The following is a 17375-nucleotide window of genomic DNA, read 5'->3' as shown; positions in this document are numbered from 1 at the left end:
AAAAAGTACAATTTTTATAAAAATATTATTTTTATATTATTTATTTATTAAAACTATTAATTTTAAAATTTAATTAAACTAATTTAACTAAATAAAACAAATTAAATAAAAAGAAACTTTAAAATAAAACTTAATTATAATAATAATAGATAATTAGGGTTTATAATAATAATAATTAATAAATATCCGTAATAAATGCAGTTTAGGGTTTCTGTCGGTGTCAGAGCCTCTCCGCGAGTCGCGGTATTTAAAGCAACAAACCCCGCGAGTCGCGGGGTTCAGAAATTCAACTGACAGGTTAAAAATTCGACGCGGTTTTTTTTTATATTATATTTTCTGTTTTTATATTTTCTGTTTTTAATATCTAATTAAAAATATTTATATAATTTAAATAAAACTTATCTTTAATAACTAAGATAAAAATAAAATACTTTATAACAATCTAAAAAAATAGATTTATATATATTTATACCTTTTTTTCGGTTTTTTATATTTATAAAATATATTTATAAAATAAATTAAATAAAACTTATATTTTTACAAACTAAAGAAACTTTATAAAACTTAAATATTTATCAAACTCCTAAAAATATTTATATTTTTGTTTTTCTTTTTATATTTTCGAATATTTAAAGCGTATTTTTATAAAAACGAATTTTAATAAAAGTAAACTAAAATTATTATTTTTTATATATATTAGCGTTGCGCTTCCGGCGTTTAAGAGTTTTCCCCGGCAGCGGCGCCAAAAATACTTGATGTGGAAGCTAAGTGGTATAAAATACTATTAATTTTAGCAGGAAAATACTATTAAATACGATACGATTTTACACAAGATATTTATTTATTTAGAGAATGGATATACTTAAACCTTGCTACAACACTTATAGGCAGTGTACCTAATCGTACAGTAGTGTAGTTTTTAGTAAGTCCGGTTCGTTCCACAGGGAAATCTTTAAACAACGCTTAACGCTATATTAGTTTACTTTTATAAAAATACAAATATATATATAAGTAATATTATTATTATAAAGGGGGGTTTTTACCGTTTAATGACCGGTTTGTCGATTTTAAAACTTTAGTCGCAGTTAAACCAAATGTAAAATAATAAATACAAGACTTAATTTAAAGCGTAAAGTAAATAACGATAATGAAATTGCGAATAATAAAAGTGCGATAAAATAAACTTGCGATAATTAAAAAGTACAATAATTAAAAGTGCAATTAAATACAATAACAATAAAAATGCGATAATTAGAAGTGCAATTAAATATAAAATAATGGAAATTAAATATGAAATAAAAGAATTATGCTTATTTAAACTTCCATAATCATGATGTTTGACGTGTTGATTTTAGTTTTATGCCCATGGGTTAATTGTCCTTTGTCCTGGATTATTTAATATATCCGTCTGGTTTTTGTCCATAACAGTCCATCAGTCATAAATATAAAGTGCGAGTGTCCTCATCAAATTATCCTTATACCCGAAGTTAAATATTCCAACTAATTGGGGATTCGAATTGTAACAAGGTTTTAATACTTTGTTTAATGAATACACCAGGTTATCGACTGCGTGTAAACCAAGGTTTTACTACTTTGTTAATAATTACACCAATTACCCTTGAATGTAATTTCACCCCTGTTTTAATTATTCTAGTGGCTATTAATCCATTCCCGTGTCCGGTTAAATGAACGATTATTCGTACATATAAATACCCTTCCCATCGTGTCCGATCGAGTGTATATGGTAATTTATAGGGACGCCCAATTGTAAATCTTTATATTAACATTAACAAACTATCATTTAGTTAAACAAATATAAAGCCCATTAATAGCCCATAGTCTAATTTCCACAAGTGTCGTTCTTTTGTCCAAACCCCAATTATGGTACAAAGCCCAATTACCCAATTTTAGTAATTAGCCCAACATCATGATTACTTCGGATTAAATAAGCATAATAATAACTTAGCTACGAGACATTAATGTAAAAAGGTTGAACATAACTTACAATGATTAAAAATAGCGTAGCGTTACACGGACAGAATTTCGACTTACACCCTTACAATATTCGCTAACATACCCTTATTATTAGGATTAAAATTAAAATTAAAATTAAAATTAAAATATAAATATAAATATTTACGTAGTATTATGAGAGAAGAAGAAAAAAAAGATGATTTTTACGATCAGAATGCGAGAGCTTTATAGGCAGTTTCAGAAATTGGGGCTCCGCGACTCGCGGCATTTTTGCCTTCAAACTCCGCGAGTCGCGGAGATTGAAAATACAGCTCACATCCTTTTGGAGTCTTTCTTGCCGACGATTTATTTATAAATATAATATATATATATAATTAATATAATTAATTATATATTATATTATATTTATATACATAGTTAACTTGTAATTTTTAGTCCGTTGCGTCGAGCGTTGAGAGTTGACTCATGTCCCGGTTCCGGATTTTCGAACGTCCTTGCGTACAATTTTATATTTTGTACTTTGTGTTTTGAATCTTGTACTCTTGTAATTTCGAGACGTTTCTTATCAATAATTGGAACCTCTTTGATTGTATTTTGTACTTTTGAGCTTTTTGGTCGTTTGCGTCTTCAATTCGTCGAATCTGTCTTTTGTCTTCACCTTTTATTATTTAAACGAATATCACTTGTAAATAGAACAATTGCAACTAAAAGCTTGTATTTCTTGAGGAATAATGCTATGAAATATATGTTCGTTTTTAGCATTATCAACCATCATTTGGCAACTAGCATTAAATATCTCATAAAATTACAAATATATGAGTAATCATTCATGACTTATTTAAATGAAAACAAAATTACATATCCTTTATATCTAATCCATACACCAACGACCAAAAACACCTACAAACACTTTCATTCTTCAATTTTCCTCATCAAATTGATCTCTCTCAAGTTCTATCTTCAAGTTCTAAGTATTCTTCATAAATTTTACAAGTTCTAGTTTCATAAAATTAAGAATACTTCCAAGTTTGCTAGCTTACTTCCAATCTTGTAGAGTGATCATCCAACCTCAAGAAATCTTTCTTATTTACAGTAAGATATCTTTCTAATACAAGGTAATACTCATATTCAAACTTTGATTCAATTTCTATAACTATAACAATCTTATTTCGCGTGGAAATCTTACTTGAACTTGTTTTTCGTGTCATGATTCTGCTTCAAGAACTTTCAAGCCATCCAAGGATCCTTTGAAGGTAGATTCATTTTTCTCATTTCTAGTAGCTTTATCCAGAAAACTTGAGATAGTAATGATGTTCATAACATCATTCGATTCATACATATAAAGCTATCTTATTCGAGGGTTTAAACTTGTAATTACTAGAACATAGTTTAGTTAATTCTAAACTTGTTCGCAAACAAAAGTTAATCCTTCTAACTTGAATTTTAAAATCAACTAAACACATGTTTTATAACTATATGATATGCTAACTTAATGATTTAAAACCCGAAAACACGAAGAACACTGTAAAACCGGACATACACCGTCGTAGTAACACCGCGGGCTGTTTTGGGTTAGTTAATTAAAAACTATGATAAACTTTGATTTAAAAGTTGTTCTTCTGGAAAAATGATTTTTCTTATGAACATGAAACTATATCCAAAAATTATGGTTAAACTCAAAGTGGAAGTATGTTTTCTAAAATGGTCATCTAGACGTCGTTCTTTCGACTGAAATGACTACCTTTACAAAAATGACTTGTAACTTATATTTCTGACTATAAACCTATACTTTTTCTGTTTATATTCATAAAATAGAGTTCAATATGAAACCATATCAATTTGATTCACTCAAAACGGATTTAAAATGAAGAAGTTATGGGTAAAACAAGTTTGGATAATTTTTCTTGTTGTAGCAACATGAAAATTGGTAACAAATCTATATTAATCATATCCTAGCTAACTTATATTGTATTATACATGTATTCTAATATGTCATGTAATCTTGGGATACCATAGACACGTATGCAAATGTTTTGACATATCATATCGACCCATGTGTATATATTATTTGGAACAACCATAGACACTCTATATGCAGTAATGAGGGAGTTAGCTATACAGGGTTGAGGTTGATTCCAAAAATATATATACTTTGAGTTGTGATCTAGCCTGAGACGTGTATACACTGGGTTGTGGATTGATTCAAGATAATATATATCAATTTTTTTTTGTACATCTAACGTTGGACAACTAGTTGTAGGTTACTAACGAGGACAACTGACTTAATAAACTTAAAACATCAAAATGTATTAAAAGTATTGTAAATATATTTTGAATATACTTTGATATATATGTACATATTTGTTATAGGTTCGTGAATCGACCAGTGGCCAAGTCTTACATCCCGACGAAGTAAAAATCTGTGAAAGTGAGTTATAGTCCCACTTTTAAAATCTAATATTATTGGGATGAGAACACATGCAGGTTTTATAAATGATTTACAAAATAGACACAAGTACGTGAAACTACATTCTATGGTTGAATTATCGAAATCGAATATGCCCCTTTTTATTAAGTCTGGTAATCTAAGAATTAGGGAACAGACACCCTAATTGAAGCGAATCCTAAAGATAGATCTATTGGGCCTAACAAACCCCATCCAAAGTACCGGATGCTTTAGTACTTCGAAATTTATATCATATCCGAAGGGTGTCCCGGAATGATGGGGATATTCTTATATATGCATCTTGTTAATGTCGGTTACCAGGTGTTCACCATATGAATGAATTTTATCTCTATGTATGGGATGTATATTGAAATATGAAATCTTGTGGTCTATTATTATGATTTGATAATATATAGGTTAAACCTATAACTCACCAACATTTTTGTTGACGTTTTAAGCATGTTTATTCTCAGGTGATTATTAAGAGCTTTCGCTGTTGCATACTAAAATAAGGACAAGATTTGGAGTCCATGCTTGTATGATATTATGTAAAAACTGCATTCAAGAAACTTATTTTTGATGTAATATATTCTTATTGTAAACCATTATGTAATGGTCGTGTGTAAACGGTATATTTTAGATTATCATTATTTGATAATCTACGTAATGCTTTTTAAACCTTTATAGATAAAATAAAGGTTATGGTTGTTTTAAAAATGAATGCAGTCTTTGAAAAACGTCTCATATAGAGGTCAAAACCTCGCGACGAAATCAATTAATATGGAACGTTTATAATTAATATGAACGGGACGTTTCAATAATATCGTCTTCTCTTACAGAAAATGAAAAATCTCAACTTATTTCTGTGCTAAAAGCTTATAAACCAGCTATTGCATGAAAGATTCATGACATTAAAGGAATAAGTCCTTCGTATTGCACATATAAAATCCTTATGGAAGAAGGTTATAAAACATATGTGCAACGCCAATGAAGACTAAATCCAAATATGCAAGATGTTGTTAAGAAAGAAATTATTAAACTGCTCGATGCAGGTTTAATTTATCCAATCTCTGATAGTCCATGGGTAAGCCCAGTTCAATGTGTATCTAAGAAGGGTGGCATGACTGTCATCACAAATGAAAAAGATGAGCTTATTCCTACTAGGACTGTAACTGGATGGTGTGTTTGTATTGATTATAGAAAATTAAATGACGCCACCAGAAAAGATCACTTTCCCTTACCTTTCATTGATCAAATGTTGGAAAGATTAGCCGGAAATAGTTACTATTGTTTTCTTGACGGTTTCTCTGGATATTTTCAAATTTCAATCGCATCCGAGGACCAAGAGAAAACCATCTTCACGTGCCCTTATGGTACTTTTGCTTCCAAACGCATGCCATTTGGACTTTGCAACGCCCCTGCAACCTTTCAAAGGTGCATGATGGTGATTTTTCACGACATGATAGAAGAATGCATGGAAGTTTTCATGGATGACTTTTCAGTCTTCGGTGATACTTTTGAAACATGTCTAGTTAATCTTGAACGAATGCTTATTAGATGCGAATAATCAAATCTAGTTCTTAATTGGGAGAAATGTCATTTCATGGTTAAAGAAGGCATCGTTCTTGGTCATAAAATTTCAAAGGAAGGAATTGAAGTGAATAGAGCTAAAGTAGATGTAATTGCTAAACTTCCACATCCCACCAATGTTAGAGGAGTTAGGAGTTTTCTAGGGCATGCCGGTTTTTACCGACGTTTCATAAAAGATTTTTCTAAAATTGCCACTCCTATAAATAAACTCCTTGAAAAAGATGCTCCATTCATCTTTTCAGATGAATACATCAAATCTTTTAATATTCTTAAAGAATAACTCACTAATGCGCCGATCATGATAACTCCAAATTGGAATCTACCATTTAAACTCATGTGCGATGCAAGTGATTTTGCAATGGGAGCCATTTTAGGACAAAGGATTGAAAAACGATTTCAACCTATTTATTACGCTAGTAAGACGTTATAAGGAGCACAAATGAATTACACACTGAAAAAGAACTCCTTGCTATTGTCTTTGCTTTTGACAAATTTTGTTCATATCTCGTTCTAGCTAAAACGGTGGTCTATACCGACCCAACTGCTCTTAGATACCTATTTTCAAAACAAGATGCCAAACCAAGATTAATCCGTTGGATCTTACTCTTACAAAAGTTCGATATTGAAATCCGAGACAAAAAGGGAGCAGAAAATCTCGCAGCTGATCATCTTTCTCGTCTTGAAAATCCTGAATTAAAAGTTCTAAATGAATCGGCTATACAAGATGACTTTCCTGATGAATATCTATTGAAGATCAATTATAATGAAATTCCATGGTTTGCAGACTTTGCAAACTACTTAGTATGTGGATTCCTTGAAAAAGGGTTGTCGTACCAAAAACGAAAGAAATTCTTTAGTGATATCCAACACTATTTCTGGGAAGATCCACATTTGTTTAAAAGTTGTCCCGATGGAATAATACGCCGATGCGTATTCGGAGAGGAAGCTACTCAAATCTTAAACCATTGTCACACAGGAATAACAGGAGGGCATTATGGGCCTCAACTCACAACAAGAAAATTCTATGACGCTAGATTCTATTGGCCTACAATTTTCAAAGACGCACACCTTCTTTGTAAATCATGTGATGCTTGTCAAAGGGCCAGAAAAATAAGTCAACGTGATGAAATGCCACAAAATGTCATTCAAGTATGTGAAGTATTTGACATTTGGGGTATTGACTTTATGGGTCCATTTCCAAAGTCTCATAATAATCTCCATATTCTCGTACCCATTGATTATGTATCTAAATGGGCGAAAGCACAAGCTCTCCCAACCAACGATGCACGAGTTGTAGTCAACTTCTTAAAACCTCTTTTTGCAAGGTTCGGAACACCGAAAGCTTTAATAAGTGATCGGGGTACTCATTTTTGTAATAACCAACTTGAGAAAGTTCTCAAAAGATATGGAGTAACTCATAAAATCTCAACCGCTTATCATCCACAAACAAGTGGACAAGTTGAAAATACCAACCGAGCTTTAAAACATATTCTAGAGAAAACCGTAGGATCGAATCCAAAGGAATGATCCATGAAATTGGAGGATGCACCCTGGGCTTTTAGAATAGCCTACAGAACTCCAATTAGAACCACACCTTTTAAACTTGTTTACGGAAAAGCATGTCACCTTCCAGTAGAAATTGAGCACAAAGCATTTTGGGCTCTGAAGACATGTAATCTTGATTTGCATGAAGCTGGACGTCTACGGTTAAGTCAACTAAATGAATTAGAAGAATTAAGACATGATACATATGAAAATTCGTTAATCTATAAGGAAAGAACGAAGAAATGGCATGATAAAAGAATCAGAAGTTCAAAAGAATTTAAGGAAGGAGACAGAGTCCTTCTTTTCAATTCACGATTCAAGCTATTTCCTGGAAAGTTGAAATCAAGATGGTCTGGACCATTCATAGTCAAAAGAGTTTTCCCATACGGAACAGTAGAGTTAATAAATTCAAATGTGATTAAATTTAAAGTTAATGGTCACAGAGTTAAACATTACATACATGGTCCGATGGAAGTTGATAATGAAGTTAATCATAATTTCACCACCCAAGAAAACCCTCAGAATGAAAACATAAATATGTTTTCAACAACATGTGAAAAACCAAAAGTGGAAGATGGAGAGATTTCAAATTGGAGTGATGAAGAAGAATTTCTATATAAACCTCCCATTTCAAGAAACGAAGAAAAATGTGAACAAGAATTTCAAGTAGAAGTGAAAGAACCAAGAAAAGATCACCCGAAAAAGGTTAACAAACCAACTCTGCTTACTAAAGTAGGAGACCCAGGTGAATTTATCATTTCTTGCTTGCTTAATGATGGTGCTATGTATAATGGGCTCGCAGATTTAGGAGCAAGTGCAAATGTTATGCCTCTTTCCTTATACAAAAGATTAGGTGTGGGTAAATTTAGACAACCAGAATAGGTGTTCAATTATTTGACCAAACCATTAAACACCCGGTTGGAATAGCCAATAATTTACTTGTTAAAGTGAGAAGTTTGACCTTTGTTACAAATTTCATAATTATTAATATGGGGGAAGACCTTGATATTCCTCTGATTTTAGGTCGCCCATTTTTAGCAACCACCGAGGTATTCTTTGATGTAAGAGAAGGTAGAATGACACTTAGGGATGGTGATAAATCGGTCACCTTTGTGAATCGAAAGTTTAGATCTCCTCCAACCAAAACTGTTGAACCAATAAAAATGCCTAAGTGTGAGGAAGATGAAGAAACACCTAATGATGACCTGATAACAAAGAACCCCGTTATTGATACAAAATTAGATGAACCCGTTTTTAACAGTGCAATGAAGAAACTTTATAAACGGATTCAAGATGCTAGGATTAAGGGGAACTTTAAGTTATGTAACCGATTAGTATCCAATTTGTTTCCTAAAGAAAAGGCGATGTTAATTGAATTAGTGAATGTTACAGAGGAAATCAACAAATGGCTTGAAGCAAAAGTCAGAGATATGAAAGTTGTTGATGGTCCAATTGAAGTTAATAATGAAGTTAATCACAATTTCAATACCACAGCTAAATAAGTGTGGGGAGATTCAAATGTTTTATAGGATAATATAATGCTGTCTAGGGTTAGATTTTCTGTTTTCGTGTAGTTCTCGAGAATGGAATCCGAATGATCTTTCCCTAGCAGACCCTAAAGAACTAGTCTTCTCCCTCCATTCTGAATTTTTATTTCTTTTAGGTTTTACGAGATGAAGAATTCCTTTGATCTGAACCATGGTCAACTACTACACGCTATGATTACTAAACGTAATAATAACACTTTTCTGAGTGAACTGGTATCATTCATAAGAGGCAAAATGGACGAAGTGAGGAAAGAACTCAGGAACAATCATAATAAGATACATTTTGGTAAAGGAAAATCAAAATCCGCAACAAAAAGAAGAGCACGACACCTTGAAAGATGTCATAAATGCGGAAAATGGTCACACGAAGGGAAATGTTCGAACAATCAAACACATTCCAATTCTGAATTAGTTACTTTATGCAGAGAATGACCGTTCAAATGTTTAGAAGAAAAGTTATTGAAAATTTGTGGTTACACTTACGTAGCTATGGAAAACCAAATCAAACGACTCTTCTATGAGTCGACTAAAGCAGGTCTCTGGGAATTCTTTCTCATAGGTAAGTATGTACAGTTTTTATTTTTATTTATTGCTTTTAACCTTTTGATAATAAACGCTGAATCGTTTACTATAAAGTATTAAATTGATATTCAATAAAATTAGGTATAATAAACCGAAATTATTGATATCATACAAAAATTTAATTCATCACTGCGAAATTTACCGTTTATTCATAAGATATAAATATCTTTAATCAATCAATTTAAAATATTTCAGAGATTCGTCAGGAGTAAAACTAGGTAATATAGCCGAAATTACTTTACCCAAAAGAGGGACGTATATTTTTGATAATATTTGATTGATTAAAGTGGAATAAATGACCAAAAAGATTTTTACCTTGTTTTTAAAATTAATATATAACTATATTATTTTAAATATAAGTTTTGTAAAAGTAATGTATATATTAATAATATTTATATGAAATTTTATGCATTTTAATTTTAAGTTTGGTGTGAATTTAAAAACAAAAATGTACTTTATTTCATTAAGTTAAAAATATGATTTCTAAAATTCATCGTGAGTTGAAGACTAGGTCGCTGAACCGAAATTGCTTTATCCGAGGACGGGGCGACAAATTTTTTTATCCTTATTTTTAATCTTATTCATTTAAAGTATGCCAAAAACATTAAAAAAAACCTAAAAATCTTTGCTTTTAAAACAAACGCTTTAAAATGAAAAATTTTAAAATTTTGTCGAGGGACGAACTAGGTGAACGTACCGAAACGACCTTAGTCTAAAAGGAAACAAAATTTTAAAAAAGTAATCAATTAATTGTTTTATGAATAAAGATTTTACCTAAAAAAAATTAAATAAATATTCATCCGTAGTCGCGGAGCTTTTTGGGGAACACACATTCGCAGTCGCGGAGGTTGAAAATTCTAGACCAGATTAAACTGGTCGACAGACCAGTCCATCCCCAATCTCATATTTTTCTGCAAAAAACACCCAAAACGCACACACAAACTCGCGATTTTTACCCATTTTTCACCAAATCTTCACTAAAATCATGATGAGAAAAATCCTACCAAGAAGTTTTTCAAGAAGAACGGTAAATTTCTACACTAAACACTCTTTAATTCGTATTCATAGTGTTCTTGAGCAAAAATTATACTTAATTTGATTTTGATGAATTCTAGCTTAATTGTGCTTAAATTGTTTGTATATTATGCTTGTATAGCCTAGATTGATGTTATTTAACATGATTAGAAGCCTTAAACTTCAAGTTTTTAACAATCTAGGGTTTGTGTTCTTGAGCAAAATTGGGATTTTTTGATGTAAACGGGTTATGGCCGAATTTTATTGTTAGTTCATGCTTAATTAAGTAGTGTAACATGTTTAGGTTGCTAAATGATCAAAACTTTGATCCTAAACATGATTTTTGAGCAAGATTGTTGACTTTTTGAGTCAAAAATGCATGAAATTGATTAATTTGATATGAATGCCATTTGAAACTTTTTTAATTGCTATAATGACTATTTTTGACATGTTTTAGAAGATGAATGCTTAGAAACATTGTATACGTTTTCATATATGTTTATTTGTAAAAGTGAGAATTGTTAATTTTATGAAATTGTGTATAAGTTTAATATTGTTTAAACATGTCATTATGATTGTTTTGATTTATAATTTTGATAACACTAATGCATATTTGGATGCACAAAAATTGTGTTTAATATGTTTTGCAGACTGAAAGGGGTGAATCTGTAGTGACCCGAACTTTTCCATGTTTATATATATTAATTGAGATTGATATTTACATGATTAAATGTTTCCAACATGTTAAGCAATCATTTTTCAAGTAAACACGGTCGAAGTCCAGACTCACTAATGCATCCTAACAAACTCGATAAGACACACTAATGCAAAATTCTGGTTCTCTAAGACCAACGCTCGGATACCAACTGAAATGTCCCGTTCTTATTGATTAAAAACGTTCCATATTAATTGATTTCGTTGTGAGGTTTTGACCTCTATATGAGACGTTTTTCAAAGACTGCATTCATTTTTAAAACAAACCATAACCTTTATACCAACTAAAGTTCCCCGTCCTTATCCATCCGGACGAAATCCATATCGATTATAAACGATTCACAATAGCTGATTACATCGCGAGGTATTTGACCTCTATATGATACATTTTACAAACATTTCATTCGTTTTTGAAAAGACAAACTTCCTTACATCGGAAGTTGACGACATGCATACCATTTCATAATATATCTAACTATAATTGACTTAAAATAATCTTGATGAACTCAACGACTCGAATGCAACGTCTTTTGAAATATGTCATGAAGGACTCCAAGTAATATCTCTAATATGAGCAAATGCACAGCAGAAGGTTTCTTTCATACCTGAGAATAAACATGCTTTCAAGTGTCAACCAAAAGGTTGGTGAGTTCATTTGATTCCCTTTTACTCTTTACATTTTTGGGACTGAGAATACATGTGCTATTTTGATAACTGCTTTATTAAATGCTTTTGAAATATATTTTGAACTGCGAATACATGAAATGCGTTGATAAATGTTTGACGAGATAGACACAAGCAAAACATTCCTCGAATGAATTATTATGCAGACGGAAGTTCTGTGGATTATTATTGAATTATATGGATATGATTATTGCCACCATTAAATTATGTGGACATGATAATTGCCACCATTGAATTATGTGGACATGATAATTGCCACCAATTGATGTGAATGTTATGTATCGAGAGAATGATTTTTATACACAGGTTATGTGTATTATATTTTGTGCACGAGATATGTGTACGGTTACTAAGATTTATGAAAAATGGATTTCGTACCCAAGAAAGGTGTACTGTATTTAAAAGATATCGCATGTACATTACAGGTGGGTGTAGGATTCGGGCCCATTTCTAATAAGATAGCTTTATATGTATGAATCGAATGATATTATGAACATCATTACTACCTTAAGTTCCTTGGATAAACCTACTGGAAAAGAGAAAAATGGATCTAGCTTCAACGGACCCTTGGATGGCTCGAAGTTCTTGAAGCAGAATCATGACACGAAAACAAGTTCAAGTAAGATCATCACTTCAAATAAGATCGTTATAGTTATAGAAATTGAACCAAAGTTTGAATATGATTATTACCTTGTATTAGAATAATAACCTACTGTAAGAAACAAAGATTTCTTGAGGTTGGATGATCACCTTACAAGATTGGAAGTGAGCTAGCAAACTTGAAAGTATTCTTGATTTTATGTAACTAGAACTTGTAGAATATATGAAGAACACTTAGAACTTGAAGATAGAACTTGAGAGAGATCAATTAGATGAAGAAAATTGAAGAATGAAAGTGTTTGTAGGTGTTTTTGGTCGTTGGTGTATGGATTAGATATAAAGGATATGTAATTTTGTTTTCATGTAAATAAGTCATGAATGATTACTCATATTTTTGTAATTTTATGAGATATTTCATGCTAGTTGCCAAATTATGGTTCCCACATGTGTTAGGTGACTCACATGGGCTGCTAAGAGCTGATCATTGGAGTGTATATACCAATAGTACATACATCTAAAAGCTGTGTATTGTACGAGTATGAATACGGGTGCATACGAGTAGAATTGTTGATGAAACTGAACGAGGATGTAATTGTAAGCATTTTTGTTAAGTAGAAGTATTTTGATAAGTGTATTGAAGTCTTTCAAAAGTGTATAAATACATATTAAAACACTACATGTATATACATTTTAACTGAGTCGTTAAGTCATCGTTAGTCGTACATGTAAGTGTTGTTTTGAAACCTTTAGGTTAACGATCTTGTTAAATGTTGTTAACCCAATGTTTATAATATCAAATGAGATTTTAAATTATTATATTATAATGATATTATCATGTATGAATATCTCTTAATATGATATATATACATTAAATATCTTTACAACGCTAATCGTTACATATATGTCTCGTTTAAAAATCATTAAGTTAGTAGTCTTATTTTTACATATGTAGTTCATTGTTAATATACTTAATGATATGTTTACTTATCATAGTATCATGTTAACTATATATATATCCATATATATGTCATCATATAGTTTTTACAAGTTTTAACGTTCGTGAATCACCGGTCAACTTGGGTGGTCAATTGTCTATATGAAACATATTTCAATTAATGAAGTCTTAACAAGTTTGATTGCTTAACATGTTGGAAACATTTAATCATGTAAATATCAATCTCAATTAATATATATAAATATGGAAAAGTTCGGGTCACTACAGAATCTTCATCCGCTTCCCAGGCTCACAATGCTCCTCCTGAGAATGCAGACGAATAGGAGATTAACGACCAATACAGACAAAATCTACCGCATCAATTCATTTCATATTCAAATATACAAGTGGCAGATTTACACCCTAATTTAAGATTTAACAGACATTGGATAGATTATCCAAAATATCAGAGGAACTTACACATTCTTCAGTCAAAGGATGTTGAAGTACCCAGGGTGATAGATTGGGAACATTTAGAAACAGTGGGATTAGCCGAACGAATCAGGGAATTACTTTACCAAAGGTATGGTAATTCTACTTTTAATGATTCATAACGTTTATTCATTATATGTAGGCCTGTATATAGGGAATGGTGTGTGGAATTATTAAGTACAGTTGAAATAAATGATCAGGTTGCTAGCTTAACTGAGCAGAGTTTTATTAGATTTTTATTAGGAGGCGTGATGCGCCATATGTCTCTATTAGATATGGCTCAGGCCTTGTGTATATATACGCCTGAGGAATTAGTATCTAATGATTATCAAAGGTTGATAATTAATGGTAGAAGGGTTGATGAAAATTTTGATATGAATGGAATATGGAGTAGAATGACTAGCCATAACTGATTTCGTGGGAGATATTACTCTTATACTGATATTAATAGAGCTGAGCTAAGAGTGATCCATAGGTTTTTAGCAAACTCGATTACACAACGAAGTAGGAATAAAGAAAAGGTAAATGAAACTGATCTATTTTACCTCATGTGTATTTGAGACCCACAGAGCATTATGAACATACCTTATTGTGTGTGTTATTACTTATCGGTAATGGTTAGGGGTATGCGGCCTAATAGTATAATATGAGGTGGTATCTTTATTACTTTAATTGCTGAGTATCTCAATGTGGATAGAAGTCAGGGGGATTATTAATCGCAGTACCAGAACCCCGTGATAGAATAGATTTACGCGTGTATCATGGTGCAAAGGTTTTAAAGAAACGACATAACACTGTAGTACCATATGATGGCACGCATCCACAGGTAGAAAGAGATCAGGAGTAAGGTAATGCAAGAGGAGGGAATCAGATGACAGAAATGCAAATTTTATTGGCCCAAAATGAGTATGAAATGGCTAGACAACGAGCATTTGCAGATTGGCAATATCATCAAAGCCAAATCATAAGCCATTGTGCCTACATAAATACAAACTACATTCCTACTCAACCGGCCATATTTCCTCCCTGGACTATACAGACCCGATCACCGTTCCCTACATATAACCCAGCACAAGCATTCTACAGCACTTACGGTAATGAATGGAATCCCTACTGGAACCATCCTCATCAACCGTAATTTTCTTTTATTCCTATTTTTACTTATTTTGTAATTTGTAATGTTACTACTTTTAATACTTATTTTGGTTTTGTAATAGTTTTTTTATAATTTTCTAACGTTTTAATTATAGATTTTTATAAATTTTTGAATGTGGGGTGATATACCCAACTTCAAAAATATGTATATATATGTTTGTAGTTTATCTCATGTACAAAATAGGTTAAAACAACGCATTTTCAAAGACTGCCATTAGGTTCAGCAAAAGCAACTAATTTTGACGATAAGATGCAAAATAAATGTGATATAACAACTGCAGGAATGAACAAATGATGTGCACCATTTATCATTCAAACAAACAACAATATGTTTGGAAACTTTGGTAAAATTTAATCATTTTTCTACGCTAATCACCCTCAATAATTTAAATTGTTACTAATTTCTTGCAAACGAGGGCATTGCAAGATCTTAAGTGTGGGAAGTGATTAAATTCTTTGGGATTTTTAAAAAATTGACTTATACACTTGGTTTAATAGCCACCGTTAAACTTTACTAGTAACGCAGTAGTTGTATTAGAATCTAGTGCTCTCTGATAATAAAGAACAGCTCTAGTCTTATATACTGACTACCCACTTCTAGTAAAAATTTTAAAAAAAATTTCAACTAAATGAACTCAAAATCATGTTTATACATATTTATGAATGATAAAACTAGGTGTTAACACCGTAATTATTGTTACCTCAGAAAGGACATAAATTGAGAAACAACCCAAAACGCTTGAATTCATTTAAAATAGAATAGAAGAGAATAAAAAGGCAAAGAAAGAAAAATAAAAGCCAAGTGTGGGAAAAATTTACCAAGTTATTTAGAACATATATCACATATTTTTGCACAAATAATTCAAGATACTTTTGTTTTGGACGATATTAATCAGTTTTACCCAGTTTATTGTAATATAAATGGAATGAAAAAGGAAGTACAGTCTTCCGAGAAAAAAGACATGCGCTTCTTGATTTAGGTCAGGAAGTTGTCGTCCAGACTAGTTGTAGAGTCTACGAAAAACCTTGAAAAGTTTTCTCGAAAATCAGCTAGAAATCCACGGACCTCAGCATCAAACAGGGTCGCCAAGTGGTCAGACTTATCCTAACCATGAGAGGATCTGTCTCGTACAATGGGGGGCACCATGCAAATTAGCTTATAAGACTAATGAATCAGATCCCCAGAAAGGATAATCTCCTTAAAGATTAAAAATCACCTTTTAAGCCTGATATTACTCAATCCTTGAGATTGACTTTTAAAGATTGAGAATTACAAACTCATGGAATTCAATGATATCTAAACTCGAGCTTGAACGAGAAAATATTTTGATCAAATTACAAACCGATTTGTTTTCTGAAAACCCATTTTCAATGCGTTCATTACCATTGAACGTAAAATCCTAGAAATTCACCTGGAATTCATTAGGTCACCTGAACCAAATCGGGTCTCAACCGTAAGAACGGTGGTTGCATGGCATGGTCGAAGACAGGACCTTGTGCCAGACCGAAAAATTATAGGGTGACCTTTACTTTTGCTCCTACAAAGGAGAGTAATTGCATCCGACGAGATATGGACCATAATCAAAAGCACGTCATTAGACATTACCTTAACAGTTGCTTGTTCAACGCTTTCCTTTACAACCGGACGGTAGTTTACCGAAAGGTAATATACGGAGCAAGTATACTGGATGTGTTGCTTTCCTAATACAAGGTTAGCAAGTGGGTGACACAAAATCGTAAGTTTTGAGCTAAAATTTTCAAATCTGAAACCCACAAAACCCACAAAAACAATTTGCGAACACCGGTGAAGGGTTATTCCGGAAAACTTATCTAGGGTAAAAGCTAGATTGAATTTTCAAAAGATCAAATATTTTCATAAAGATCCAATTTCCTAACGGATCTAAATTTTTATAGTCATGTGGGACTGTAAACCACAACGTTACTATCATTGTTCATACCACCGTATCAAATCACTGATGTACAAAGTGTGAAGAATAAAGAAGTGATTCTAGTAAAGCTATATTCAAGTTCTATATTGCTTGAGGACCAGCAACGCTCAAGTGTGGGGATATTTGATAATGCTAAAAAGCGAATATAT

The sequence above is a fragment of the Rutidosis leptorrhynchoides genome, chromosome 3 (assembly GCF_046630445.1).
Source record: "Rutidosis leptorrhynchoides isolate AG116_Rl617_1_P2 chromosome 3, CSIRO_AGI_Rlap_v1, whole genome shotgun sequence".
Lineage (NCBI taxonomy): Eukaryota > Viridiplantae > Streptophyta > Magnoliopsida > Asterales > Asteraceae > Rutidosis > Rutidosis leptorrhynchoides.
The sequence above is the reverse complement of the archived record's forward strand: the minus strand, read 5'-3'. Positions refer to the sequence as shown.